At 44.4% G+C, this 13263-nt stretch overlaps 1 non-coding gene across 1 annotated transcript; it reads left to right on the top strand.

The window, feature by feature from the left end:
- Window positions 1–11911: 11911 nt before the first annotated feature.
- Trnaa-agc lies at window positions 11912–11984 on the top strand. The gene has a single exon. It is a non-coding gene; the product is annotated as a tRNA-Ala (tRNA).
- Window positions 11985–13263: the final 1279 nt, after the last annotated feature.

Below are 13263 nucleotides of genomic sequence, written 5' to 3'. Positions count from 1 at the left end.
AAATTCATAATACTGGTCTCCTATTTGTTTAGTTTACTTTTGAAAAAATTCAGTATCTTCCTTTCGTTTTCTTTCTAATGTAACAATGTACCTACTATTTAAAAGGTAAAATTAATTTTGCTCATGTTGATTTCTTTTCAATAATGGATCTTCTGAAATAATTTAATTAATGTCGCATTCGAAATTCAGTATTTCGACCAAATTATGCTACTAAAATGGTGGGACTTCTGTTTATTAATAGGCGATCAAGACTGTTGTCGTATCCATTCTCCTTCGTCTCGTCCACTGCAACAAGGCCACTGATATTACTGAAAGCGAAAAAAATCCCTAATTCTTTTAGGATTATCTTCTCATTAGTCACAAACTCAGAACCATATTAAATTTAGCGGGCGACCGAGAGATATACTATACCGAAAAGCGCATTCCCTTTACTTCGCCCAGTATGCTTTGTTATTTTAAGTGTGCCTGCGCCATGTTGATGACAAAAGAATACTTGCGTGATACAGCGTAGTGTGTACCAATGGAAATGGAAAAATAGAGACAGTGAAACCCGGAACTTACATAGGAGGAGTCAGAAAGATAGGTACATGCTTTTAGGCTTGATAGCAGGCCTATTGGCGATTCTGAGCAAAAAAACTTCAAATGAACTTATGCCCTTTCTTAACTGTACCCGACATACAGCTGTGCGAATACACGCAAAGTGACATTAGGCTGCGCAGCGTTGTCTTTACTGGCCATTTCGTACGCCTGTACGTCCAGCGTCACAATGCCTCACTGAAACATATCCTGGGAGTTCGATTGGTTGCCATGAGGTCATTTCTTGGCCGCTGAGGTCACCAAATCCTGCTACATTAGATTACTGTTTGTCGCGTTGGCTTAACCCTTCGTTTCCTGACATAAGAAAATTTTTACTTTTTAACATTTTCTTTGCAGAATTTATGCTATTGTGGCCTCAAATGACGGTAGGATTTTTTGTAAAATTTTATTTTATGTTTTGCAACTTTTTTCTCTCCTGGTACTCAGAAGTACCGTCAGACTCCATGGACAGAATCACAACATGCGCAGAAAAATGCTCCAATTTTTATAACTTGTACTTTATTCCATACAAACATTAAATATTTTTACATTAGAAAATTAACAGAAATATGATATTTCTGAATTTTTTTTTTAATTTCGCATAAATTTATTCTAGAGCAACTTCACAATACATAGTAACTTGGCTATACATTTTTGACAGTATATACATATCACATATTTAGTGATACCTCATGAAATTGTAGGAAACAGTTCTTTTTCTCATTGCAGCACAAATACACTTTACATGTACTACATTGTGAATGTGGTCTCGACTGAATTTTATTTTTTGCACACATTTTGCATCGTCCTCTTTTACAACTGAACACTACAAAATGGTTTCCTCGGTTGCCAAGACGTACATCCTTCGGAACAGAAAAGTTATCCTTTCTTCTCTTTGGGAGAGTTATTTCATCTTTACCAGAGTTTCTCTTTTTGAGATTTGGCACTTGCTGTTCATTCATTAGCCCTAGTGCCACAGCACGCCTGAATTCCAGCAGTGGCAGTGCCCCATGTAGATCACTGAAAATGACGTAAGCATTGACAAAAGCAATTTCTATTGCTCCCCAGAAGAGACGGTGCCACCATTTCTTTGATCGCTTGTCAAGACCATAAGTTGAACGTAATCTGTCTGCATGATCCACACCACCCATCTTTTTATTGTAATCACATACAATAACTGGACATGGTATAGTCATACTAGTTCCATCTTTCTGTTTTCTTGTCACTACGCTCTGTTCGGTGCTATGGAAGTTTGACGCAAAATACACTACTTTATTTTCCTTCCATTGAAATACTGTTAGTTCTAAAGATGACACTCTGTGATTTGATTTAGACATTTTTCTTTAGGTAAATTCCCTGGCAAGCCTTTCCTGTTTTTTTCTAATTGTTCCACAGGCAAATGTATTTACGGATTTCTGTGTGAGAAAAAGTGGACAGAACAATTAGTGAGAGGTAAAGCGTTGCTGCTACAATAAAGTGTTCGCACAACCTGACGGTACTAATAAGTCCGCCTTATATTTTCCACTTTATCTCATTCACTTGTAACGTAATGCTTCAAACTGTTATAAAAAAACAAAGAAGGTAAGTACGTACAATGGAAAACTCAATGGAAGTTTCAATAAATTGCGCACAAATTCAGGCAACACCATGGAAACAAGCACATACAATCTTCTGTTTTCACAGCAGCGCGCGAAAAACAATTTCAAGCTCTGACCGCCAGAGAGGTCTATGTATTGCACAATAACAACTATGAAACAGTAGAGCAGAGTTACTGTTACGCACCGACAGGCTCTCAGATCACGAAACTGCACCACGAGAAAATAATGAGAGTCAAAACTTACTGGTACTTTTAAGTACCGTCAGGCAACAAAGGGTTAAGAGCGGAGTCTGCAAGAGCAGAGTGGACACAAAGAAGAAACCTCTCGCTCGGATTGATCATGCTTTTACTCAAGTAAAGGAGCGTACTAATGAGCTCCGATCAATAACACAGCAGCGGTCTACAAGAGCTGCAAATGCACTGCAGTTGGCCGGTGACTCTCTGAACATCTTTTGTGAGGAAATGTAAACAATTAAACAAAACATTAGGTCGCTGTGGTGTCACCGCCAGACACCACACGTGCTAGGTGGTAGCTTAAATCGGCCGCGGTCCATGTAGTACATGTCGGACCCGCGTGTCGCCACTGTGATCGCAGACCTAGCGCCACCACCAAGGCAGGTCTCGTGATACGAGAGAGGACTCGCCCCAGTTGTACGAGAACCTAGCTACCGACCAGTTGTACGAGAACCTAGCTACCGCCCAGTTGTATGAAGCCTTTCTCTCTCATTAGCCGAGAGACAGAATAGCCATCAGCTAAGTTAATGGCAACGAACTAGCAAGGCGCCATTTGTATCAGTGCCTATAGCTTACGAGTATTCAAGAGAGATGTATTCCAAGGACTAATAAAAAGATAAGCAATAAGCATCTACATACTTTTCTTCTTATTCATTTATAAGTTCTCATGTTCCAGACTTCACGCCCGTCTGCTTTAGCCTTGCGTGCCCTATCGGCTACAGCGTTAGTCTAGCATTTCATTTTCAGCCATCAACTTCACGGTGTCGGCCCAGCTACCGACACAACATTTATTGGCGACGAGCAAAAGAGTTTGTATTAATTCGTTTGTGACATTGGCGACGATTTAAAGTGTTTTCTGATTGCTTACATTTAATTGTGTCATGGCTTCGCCACATTCTCCAGATGTACTGTCCGAATTTTATCGCTTGCAGACTCAGCAGACGCAGGCGTTACTGGATGCCCTTGGACAACTCGTCCAGGGTCAACGTACCATTCAAACCGATGCGGCCGCCGCCGCTTCTTCGCTACCGCTGCCACTAAACGCTGTTGCACCTCCCTTTCGACCATACGTGGCAGCCGATGAGACGTGGCAAGAGTGGTCTCGGCAGTTCACCTTCCACCTTGCTGCCTACAGAATTCAAGGTAAAGAGCGGCAGCCGTTTTTGCTTTCTTGTGTCGGTGTGTCCACCTACCGTGTGATAGTGAAATTGTTTCCCCGACGAGACGTAGCAACTCTGTCATACGAGGAAATTTTGTCTGCATTAGATGCCTATTTCAAAGAAACAGTTAATGTGGTTGCAAAACGGTATACGTTCTTTCGTACAAAACGTACGGCCGGTCAAACTAATAGGGAGTGGGTAGCAACATTGCAAGGACTTACTAGGGACTGTGCCTTTGAATGTGACTGTGGTCTTTCTTATTCAGATACAATGGTGCGTGATGCAATTGCACAGAACGTTTCTGATGTTCGCATACGGGAGCAAATTTTGAAACTAGTTAATCCCTCCCTTCAACAAGTGATAGACATATTGGATAGACAGGACACACTTGACTGTGCTCAGGAATCTTTTGAAACTTCGCCAGCCGTGTGTAACATTAACCGGCCCGCTGGACGCGCTGCGCGGCCCGGTAACCGGGCCTTGCGCACGTCGACACAGCGACCGCCGCGTGCTAAGCCAGGTGTGCCGCGCCAGCCCACAAATGCAGTGAAATCATGCCCGCGGTGTGCTACTCGACATTCGCGTGAACATTGCCCGTCACGCCAAGCTATTTGCTTTTTCTGCAATAAGAAAGGACATGTTCAAAGTGTTTGCCAGAAAAAGCTCAGATCAGACAATCACAATCATTCCAGGCCCTTTGCTTCGCGCCGGAATCGAACCAAGGACACTCAGGCTCGTGGACCTTCGCCTATGGACATTCATGTCGTTAATTCCACTTCGTCCAGTGACACTTTCTCTAACAGTGACTGTGATCGTCCCACAAAAACTGTGCGTCGACGTCGCCGGAAATCACGTCAATTAGCAAGTGATTCTGTACCAGCGTCTATTCAAATTGCACAAAACAGTCGCTCTTGTCGTCAGCAGGACAATAAACTTTTTGTGGACTTAGACTTTGAAGGCAAAGTGATACCATTCCAGCTCGATACCGGAGCTGCAGTTTCATTGCTCAATCATGACACGTACAAACAACTGGGCACACCTCCGTTGCGTTCCGCAAATGTTAAGCTAACTACATATTCCGGACAAAAAAATTCCTGTGTTAGGACAGTGCAGCCTTCTTGCAACATACAAGGGACAAACAAAACTTGTGTCCTTTTACGTTCTTCGTTCTTCTTCTGCAGTGAACTTGTTTGGTCTAGATTTATTTCAGTTGTTTAACATGTCTATTGTAAATCAGGTCCTATCAGTGAATCAGACTGTGCCTACAGACAGTGTTTCTCGGCTGTGTGACGAATTTGCAGACATTTTTGCACCGGGCTTAGGTTGCGCTAAAAACTATGAAGCACATTTAGAACTGAAGGTAAACGCGCAACCGAAATTTTTCAGGGCGCGCAATGTTCCCCACGCATTGCGTGATGAGGTCGCAAGAACGTTACACGATCTCGAATCACAGGGGGTAATTGAACGTGTGCAAGCTTCTCTCTGGGCCTCACCCTTAGTAATTTTGCCAAAACCTTCCGGAAAATTGAGACTTTGCGTGGACTTCAAGGCCACAGTGAATCCACAGCTAGTGACTGCTACTTTTCCTTTGCCCAGCCCGGAAGATCTTTTTGCTAAACTGTGCCCGGGAAAATATTTTTCAAAGTTGGACCTAGCCGATGCGTACTTGCAAATACCGGTGGACGACGAATCCCAGCGCGTATTGGTGGTTAACACGCATCTTGGATTGTACCGCTTCAAAAGACTGCCTTTCGGGTGTGCATCCGCCCCTGCCTTGTTTCAGCAATATTTACAAACTATTTGTGCGTCGGTCCCTACTGCAGCAAACTATCTGGACGATATAGTGATCTCCGGACAGACAGAAGAAGATCATCTTGCGAATTTACGAACATTATTTCAGGTCTTGCGGCAAAATGGTCTTCGCTTGAGGAAGGACAAATGTGTGTTTTTTGCTCGTGACTTACCATACCTGGGACATGTCATTAATGCCCAAGGCATACATCCAAGTCCAGAGCACCTCCGTGCCATACACGATTTGCCTTCCCCTCAAAATCTGAAACAGCTACAGAGTGTGTTGGGTAAAATTAACTATTACCATAAATATGTGCGCAATGCCTCTTCCATTTCAGCTCCGCTTCATCGCTTACGCCGTAAAGGTGTTCCGTTCGTCTGGACGACGGAATGCGAACGCGCCTTTCGCCAGTTGAAATCGGCGTTGCTTTCTAATACTTGCCTTACGCCATTCGATCCCCAGAAACCCCTTTTGTTGATGGTAGATGCATCGGATTTCGGGATCGGTGCTGTGCTTGCGCACAAAGTTGGCTCCCATGATCGCCCTATTGCCTTTGCGTCCAAATTGCTCTCGTCTGCGCAAAGAAATTATTCACAGATAGAGAAAGAAGCTTTGGCTCTCGTGTTTGGTGTTACTAAGTTCCATGATTTCTTGTATGGTCGTCACTTTACCATCATCACAGACCACAAACCTTTGACATCGCTTTTTCATCCGACCAAGCCTGTACCTCCACGTACAGCGCAGAAATTCATTCGCTGGTCTATTTTCCTCTCGCAGTACCGCTACGATATCTTGTATCGGTCCACTGCTAAGCACGGAAACGCCGATGCGTTGTCCCGTTTGCCTGTTGCTGAGGATAAAGCATTCGATTCTTCCGAACTTGCTTGCATGTTCATTGATTCGGAAACCGATGAAGTGGTCGAATCGTTTCCGATTGATTTTCGTCGTGTAGCTACAGCCACAGCTGCTGACCCTGTCCTTGCTACTGTTTTACGTTTTGTTGCTACGCAATGGCCTTTGTCAAAGTCTCGGATCGAGGATCCGTTGGTTCGCCGATTTTTTGCTCACAAGGAGAGACTTTTTGTTCGACGTGGTGTTTTGTTGTTGCGTTCTGATAATGATCAGTCCAGAGTCGTGGTCCCACGTTCGTTACAGTCCTCTGTTTTACGGCTTCTTCACCAAGGACATTGGGGTATAGTGCGAACGAAACAACTTGCTCGTCAGCACTGTACTTGGTTCGGAATCGATGCTGCGATTACGAATATGTGTTCTTCGTGCCCGGCGTGTGCCGAACAACAGTCCGCACCGCCGCGGAAAGTCTTTGCGTGGCCAAAAGCCACTTCCCCTTGGCAACGCTTGCACATTGATTTTGCTGGTCCATTCTGGAATGCTCGATGGTTGGTTCTGGTCGACGCCTTCAGTAATTTTCCTTTTGTTGTCCGGATGTCTTCCACGACGTCCTCCGCCACCATCCAAGCGTTGTCTGCTATCTTTTGCATTGAAGGTCTTCCGCAGACTATTGTTTCCGACAATGGCCCACAATTCATGTCCGCAGAATTTCAGTCATTCTGCCAGGCCAATGGTATTCAACATCTGACATCCGCGCCGTTTTCGCCTCAGTCCAACGGTGCCGCTGAACGATTGGTCCGGACTTTCAAGTCACAGATGTTGAAATTGAAAGAGTCGCATTCTCGGGAGGACGCATTGTTGCTCTTTTTGTCTTCGTATCGCTCTCAGCCCCGAGATGGGCGCTCGCCGGCTGAGTTGCTCCACGGTCGTCCTCATCGCACCTTGATGTCTTTGCTGCATCCGCCGCATCAGGTTCCTGTGCAGCGGCAGACTCCTGCTTTTGCTCCAGGCGACGTTGTATTTTATCGCACCTATCGAGGTTCACGGCGTTGGCTCGCAGGGCGCATTCTTCGCTGCCTCGGCCGCGCGATGTATTTGGTTTTGGGGGCCTCTGGTGAGGTGCGTCGGCATCTCAATCACCTGCGCCTCTGTCGTCGCTCGGGTTCTGCCGCTCCCCGTCTGCTTTCAGCGACGGTGCCGTCCGGTCAGCGCCCTGGGGACCCATCTACTGGCTCGCCTCATCCCCAGGTGTTACCGACGATGCCTTCCATTTTGCCCCATGGCGACGCGCCGCCGCCGCCGCAGCAGCAGCAGCCGCCGCCGCCGCCGCTTGTTCTCCCGCCGGCGCCGCCCGCATTCGACGCTTCGCTGCAGCCGCCAAGCGCATCCCAGGGTCACGCGCCGCCGATCGCTTCCCGTGACCAGCTGTCCTCCGCCATGGAACTCCCGCCCGCTCCGGACCACATGACGTCATCGCGCGTCGGCTACCCCGACGCCATGGAAATCGACCCTTCGGTCCCTCCTGTCTTATTACGGGCGCATACACCGCATGTTGACGTGCACCCTGGACTAGTTTTGCAGGCGTTTCCTAGCTCCCCTCGGACCGGATGGCCGGGTGCGGGTGGCACAGCCTCGCCTGTTGTTAGGCTCCCCACCTCATCGCATACGTCAACATGTGGTCCTCCCCACGGCGGGCGGAAGCCTTATCTCACGACCGTTCGCCGATTTGCGGGGGAGGAATGTGGTGTCACCGCCAGACACCACACGTGCTAGGTGGTAGCTTAAATCGGCCGCGGTCCATGTAGTACATGTCGGACCCGCGTGTCGCCACTGTGATCGCAGACCTAGCGCCACCACCAAGGCAGGTCTCGTGATACGAGAGAGGACTCGCCCCAGTTGTACGAGAACCTAGCTACCGACCAGTTGTACGAGAACCTAGCTACCGCCCAGTTGTATGAAGCCTTTCTCTCTCATTAGCCGAGAGACAGAATAGCCATCAGCTAAGTTAATGGCAACGAACTAGCAAGGCGCCATTTGTATCAGTGCCTATAGCTTACGAGTATTCAAGAGAGATGTATTCCAAGGACTAATAAAAAGATAAGTAATAAGCATCTACATACTTTTCTTCTTATTCATTTATAAGTTCTCTTGTTCCAGACTTCACGCCCGTCTGCTTTAGCCTTGCGTGCCCTATCGGCTACAGCGTTAGTCTAGCATTTCATTTTCAGCCATCAACTTCACGGTGTCGGCCCAGCTACCGACACAACAGTCGCAGTTGCAATCACCTACATTTGTCCTGTTCCCCATTGTTTTCATTAGTTTCCTCGGAGACTTAAGTACAGGACATACGTTCATACGACTTTTATTGTTCAGAATCTTCAATACTACCGCCCCTCAAAGCGTGTACCTTCCCTCCTGACTCACCGTAATACAGCCTACAGCGAACAACAGCGAGGTGATTCGCTGGTCGGACAGACAGATCAGTATTGTCACAGGCTTTGGACTTCTCCCTTTACTAGCGAAATTTTCGTGATGAACATTTTCTCCATCACCAAGATTCGAGCTTACTACTTCTGCATAGTGCGCCGACACGCTGATGAGCGTTAGCGATCTCGGCTACGAAGGTTGCTTGTGACAAACTCAGAATAAAAGGATCAATGCAGCCCCCTTCCACGCTGCTCCTTTAAGCACTTTGCTGGTCATCACGTTTTGATGTTCCGACGGATACAGCAAAAGAACTCTTTCACGCTAAATACATTAGCTTATCATAAGGAAATAGTGGTAAAATCCCTCGAACTCGAATAAATCGAAATGACAAAGTACAGAGATTAAAAAATATAAAAGAATAAAAAATCATCCCCTAAAAAAGTTAAAGCTAATAACATACCTATAAAAACAATTGTAGTATATTCCGCCAAAAAAATCAAAGTAAAAACCGCCTGCACCATACTCGGTATTAAAACCTAAAACTAATTCAGGCTCCCCTTCAGCAAATTCAGAAGGAGTTCGGTTAGTTTCAGCTAAACAAGAAGCAAAACAAGCTAAGGCTAAAGGAAAAGATATAATAATAAATCAACGATATATTTGGTAACTAATAAAATCAAATATATTAAAACTACTAATTAAATAATTAAAAATAATAAAATCAAGGCTAGTCTAACATCATATGAAATGGTCTGAGCAACAGAACCTAAAGAACCTATCAAAGAATAATCTGAATTTGGAGATCAATTATTACAGTATAAATACCTAGTCTAGTACAACATAAGAAAAATAAAAACCCATAAGAAAAAGAAAACATAGACGTCAAATAGGGAAAAATTACCCAAGCAGCGAAGGAAATTATTATATTGAAAAGGGGGGAAAAATAATAAGGCAACTAATTAGACAGAATAGCAACTTCAATAAAAGGTTGAGGAATACCAAAAAATCCTACTTTATTTGGACCCTTACGAATTTGGATATAGCCTAAAGCCGTACGCTCCAATAAAGTTAAAAAAGCCACACTAAGTAAAACACAAATAGCCAAAGGAAGAAATTTCAAAGTTAATGTAAATAAATCATAAAGTATCAATACTACTTGTAGAAAAAATCTACATAAATGAATTCTAAATTCAACACATTAATCTGTCAAAATAGTAATGAATTAATAACAATCAATAATATAAAAAATATTTTACCCACATGGTCCTTTCGCACTAATATGAGTAAACAAATTCGAATGGTTCTGAGCACTATGGGACTCAACATCTGAGGTCATCAGTCCCCTAGAACTTAGAACTACTTAAACCTAACTAACCTAAGGACATCACACACATCCATGCCCGAGGCAGGATTCGAACCCGAGACCGTAGCAGTCGCGAGGTTCCGGACTGAAGCGCCTAGAACCGCTCGGCCACCGCGGCCGGCTATGAGTAAACAGTCATAGGATAGAAACCAACCTGACTCACGCCGGTCTGTACTCATATCATGTAAGAGTTTAAAGGCCGAACAATCCTAATTACTAGGCTCCTGCCCCCAAAATTTTTCTTAATCCAACATCGAATTCGAAAATCTGGTTTGCCGGCATGAGCTTTCGGAAACAATTACGCTGTTATCTCTAAGGTAACTTAATCTTATGATCATAAATTATTGATCATAACAGTAAACGTAAATCAATGATATAATAATGGAGGGTTTATTTATTCTTCATGTCACCCCAACAAAACGCTATCATCATATATAGAAAGGTCACCAAAAAGCTATATAAAATGTTAATTTCTATAGGATCTTCTCGTGCTGTAGATAAATTTAAACCTTTCGCTTTAAAAATTAAATTCAAATTTTTTTTTAAAAGACAGTTTATTTCTCGTCAAGCCGTTAATTTCAACCACTAATTACGAGACTAATGATTATTCTACCTTTGCACGGTCAAAATATCGTGACTCAATTTTTTCCCCAAAATCGTATCTGGAGGCGCCGGGTATCGATCCCGGTACCTCTCACATGCTAAGCGAGCGCTCTACCATATTTTTTTTTTATTCACTAGAAACAGTAACAAAAATGGCTACAATGAAATGGCATAAATAAGGTGACAGATAATTGCAGTCATGAATTACAGCATTCAAAAAATGAGTCTTTAGTAGTAGCACAATTTAGCACCTTCACTGTCACCTTCAACTGGTGGCAGTTCAGCATGCACATTTTCTTCTTCTGCAGCCGGTTCCTCATCATTATTTCCCAGACCCAAATTAATCATTCAGTAAATCCTTGATATGTGTTCTTTCCAGGGTAAATTACATGGACAGAAGAGAAGTCCCGAACAGCGACATCGCAAAATATTTCACTGCCTTGTTATTTTTGACAGTTCCAGCCTTCTAAACGCATCTATAGGGAGTTCAAGATCTTCCTTTATATCAGACACCAGATGTTTCTCGCCATATTCTTGTATCTGCTGTACTGCTGATTTATTTTTCATGTGTGACTTGCAGGTGAGGTTAGGGTCGGGAACGTGACCCAATCCATTCCCTCTCTACTAGGAATCCAGTTCCTAACCTATACCCATTCGGTTGAAGACAATTCGGAGCATGTTACCATATTTCTTATTGTGATTCTGATATTTGAGTATTTTCTCGAATTCATTTTCCATATACATCTTGTATTCAAATGGTTCAAATGGCTCTGAGCACTATGGGACTTAACTTCTGTGGCCATCAGTCCCCTAGAACTTAGAACTACTTAAACCTAACTAACCTAAGGACATCACACACATCCATGCCCCAGGCAGGATTCGAACCTGCGACCGTAGCAGTCCCGCGGTTCCGGACTGCGCGCCTAGAACCACTAGACCACCGCGGCCGGCATCTTGTATTCAATATGTTCATCGCTCCCAATATTGTTAAAAACATAACTTGTTTATTTGCCCATTAACCATATCACTGCGTTATTTTTTGCCTGAGGGTAGTAACTTTCCTCTGGTCTGAAGAAAATGTTAGTCGGTACATTGTTTGCTGACCATCTGAGCTACGCCCCCAGCTGCTTGAGATTTCCTGGTGACACAGTCTGTGTGCGTGGCCAAGGTTTCGCTGGCACGCATGGTGGCAGAGTGGTCGACTGGGGGGGGGGGGGGGGGGGGGGGGGGGAGAGGAGGGCGTGGTCGGGCTGGCACCCAGAGCGCTGACCTGGGAACGGGTGTACGATGTCGAAGCACAAACTCTCGTGTCTGGGGGCGTAGCTCAGATGGTAGAGCGCTCGCTTAGCATGTGAGAGGTACCGGGATCGATACCCGGCGCCTCCAGTAGCTGTTTTGTTGACCATTATAGCTTTGTGTGGTATTGTGAAGCTTGACAGTTTAAGAATGTCCGTAACAAATAGATTGTCTCTGTGACAGTAGAAGAGTTCCTCGGTCTTATAGGAAGACGGATAGCGACGCACGTGTTTAGACGGAAGGGCGCAATCGAAACTTGTAGGCTGAGCCACTTTCAAACGCTCATGATTATTTTGTTACAAAATTACCGAAACATCTTCTCCCATGGTGCTAGGAGAAACAGTGAAGTACTGAGGAGCATGAGGTTTAAACGGCAAAGGCACAGGATCCGAGTAACATCGATTATGCACAGAAAAGTGCGAAAACTCGTTACCGTCCATACAAGTGTCAAAACATGCTGTTTGCATAGATTAACATTTGAAAAGATTTCATCGGTGAAATTCGCAAGTTCAACATACATTATTATAAATTTTATTTGTATCTGTCACCCAAATTTATGTAATTTCGGCGTTTTAATATCAGGGTAAATGATGGACTCTGGCTGTGCAACAAATTTTTCCTTCTATTCAGAGGCTACAAACATAATTTATAACTCATAATTCCCTTTAAGCGTCGTCAGCGGTGATTGAAAAAACCACAGCTGGCCCCAACAAGTATAATGTTGGTAACCAAGTTGGTAAGACACTAAATTTTCAAAAAGGTGAGACGAATGTTGACAGCTGTTTTGGAATTTCTGAAAATCAGACAGGAGAGAGTCTGGGCTGTGAACAAGTGTTCCTAATAGACCGACGGATAAAATCACAACACCAAAAAATAATTAATGTACAACAATGAAATTTCGGGAACACAGTTTTCTACGTAATATAATTGAGTGATTGACGTTGCAAGATCGCCGTTTAATGTAGGCGCGAGATAAGCCATTGCAAATGTGAAATGCTGGCACATTAATAACCGGTGTAACCGCCAGAATGCTGAAAGCGAGCATGCAGATGTGTATGCATTGCACTGTACAGGTGCCGGATGTCAGTTTGTGAGGCAATGTTCCATGCCCGTTGCACTTGGCCGGAGATACAGGGACAGTTAATGTTGTTTGTGGAAGGTGCTTCAGTTGTCGTCCGATGGGTTCCATATGTGCTCGACGGGAGACAGATTTGATAACCGAGAAGGCCAAGGTAACATGTCGTCATTCTGCAGAGCATCTTGGGTTAAAACAGTGGGCGAGCGTTATCCAGTTGGAAGACAACACCTGGAATGCTATTTATGAATAGTAACACGAAGTCGAATCACGAGGCTGACGCACACATTTCCA

Source organism: Schistocerca piceifrons, chromosome 1 (assembly GCF_021461385.2).
Source record: "Schistocerca piceifrons isolate TAMUIC-IGC-003096 chromosome 1, iqSchPice1.1, whole genome shotgun sequence".
Taxonomy (NCBI): Eukaryota; Metazoa; Arthropoda; class Insecta; order Orthoptera; family Acrididae; genus Schistocerca; species Schistocerca piceifrons.
The sequence above is the reverse complement of the archived record's forward strand: the minus strand, read 5'-3'. Positions and strand labels throughout refer to the sequence as shown.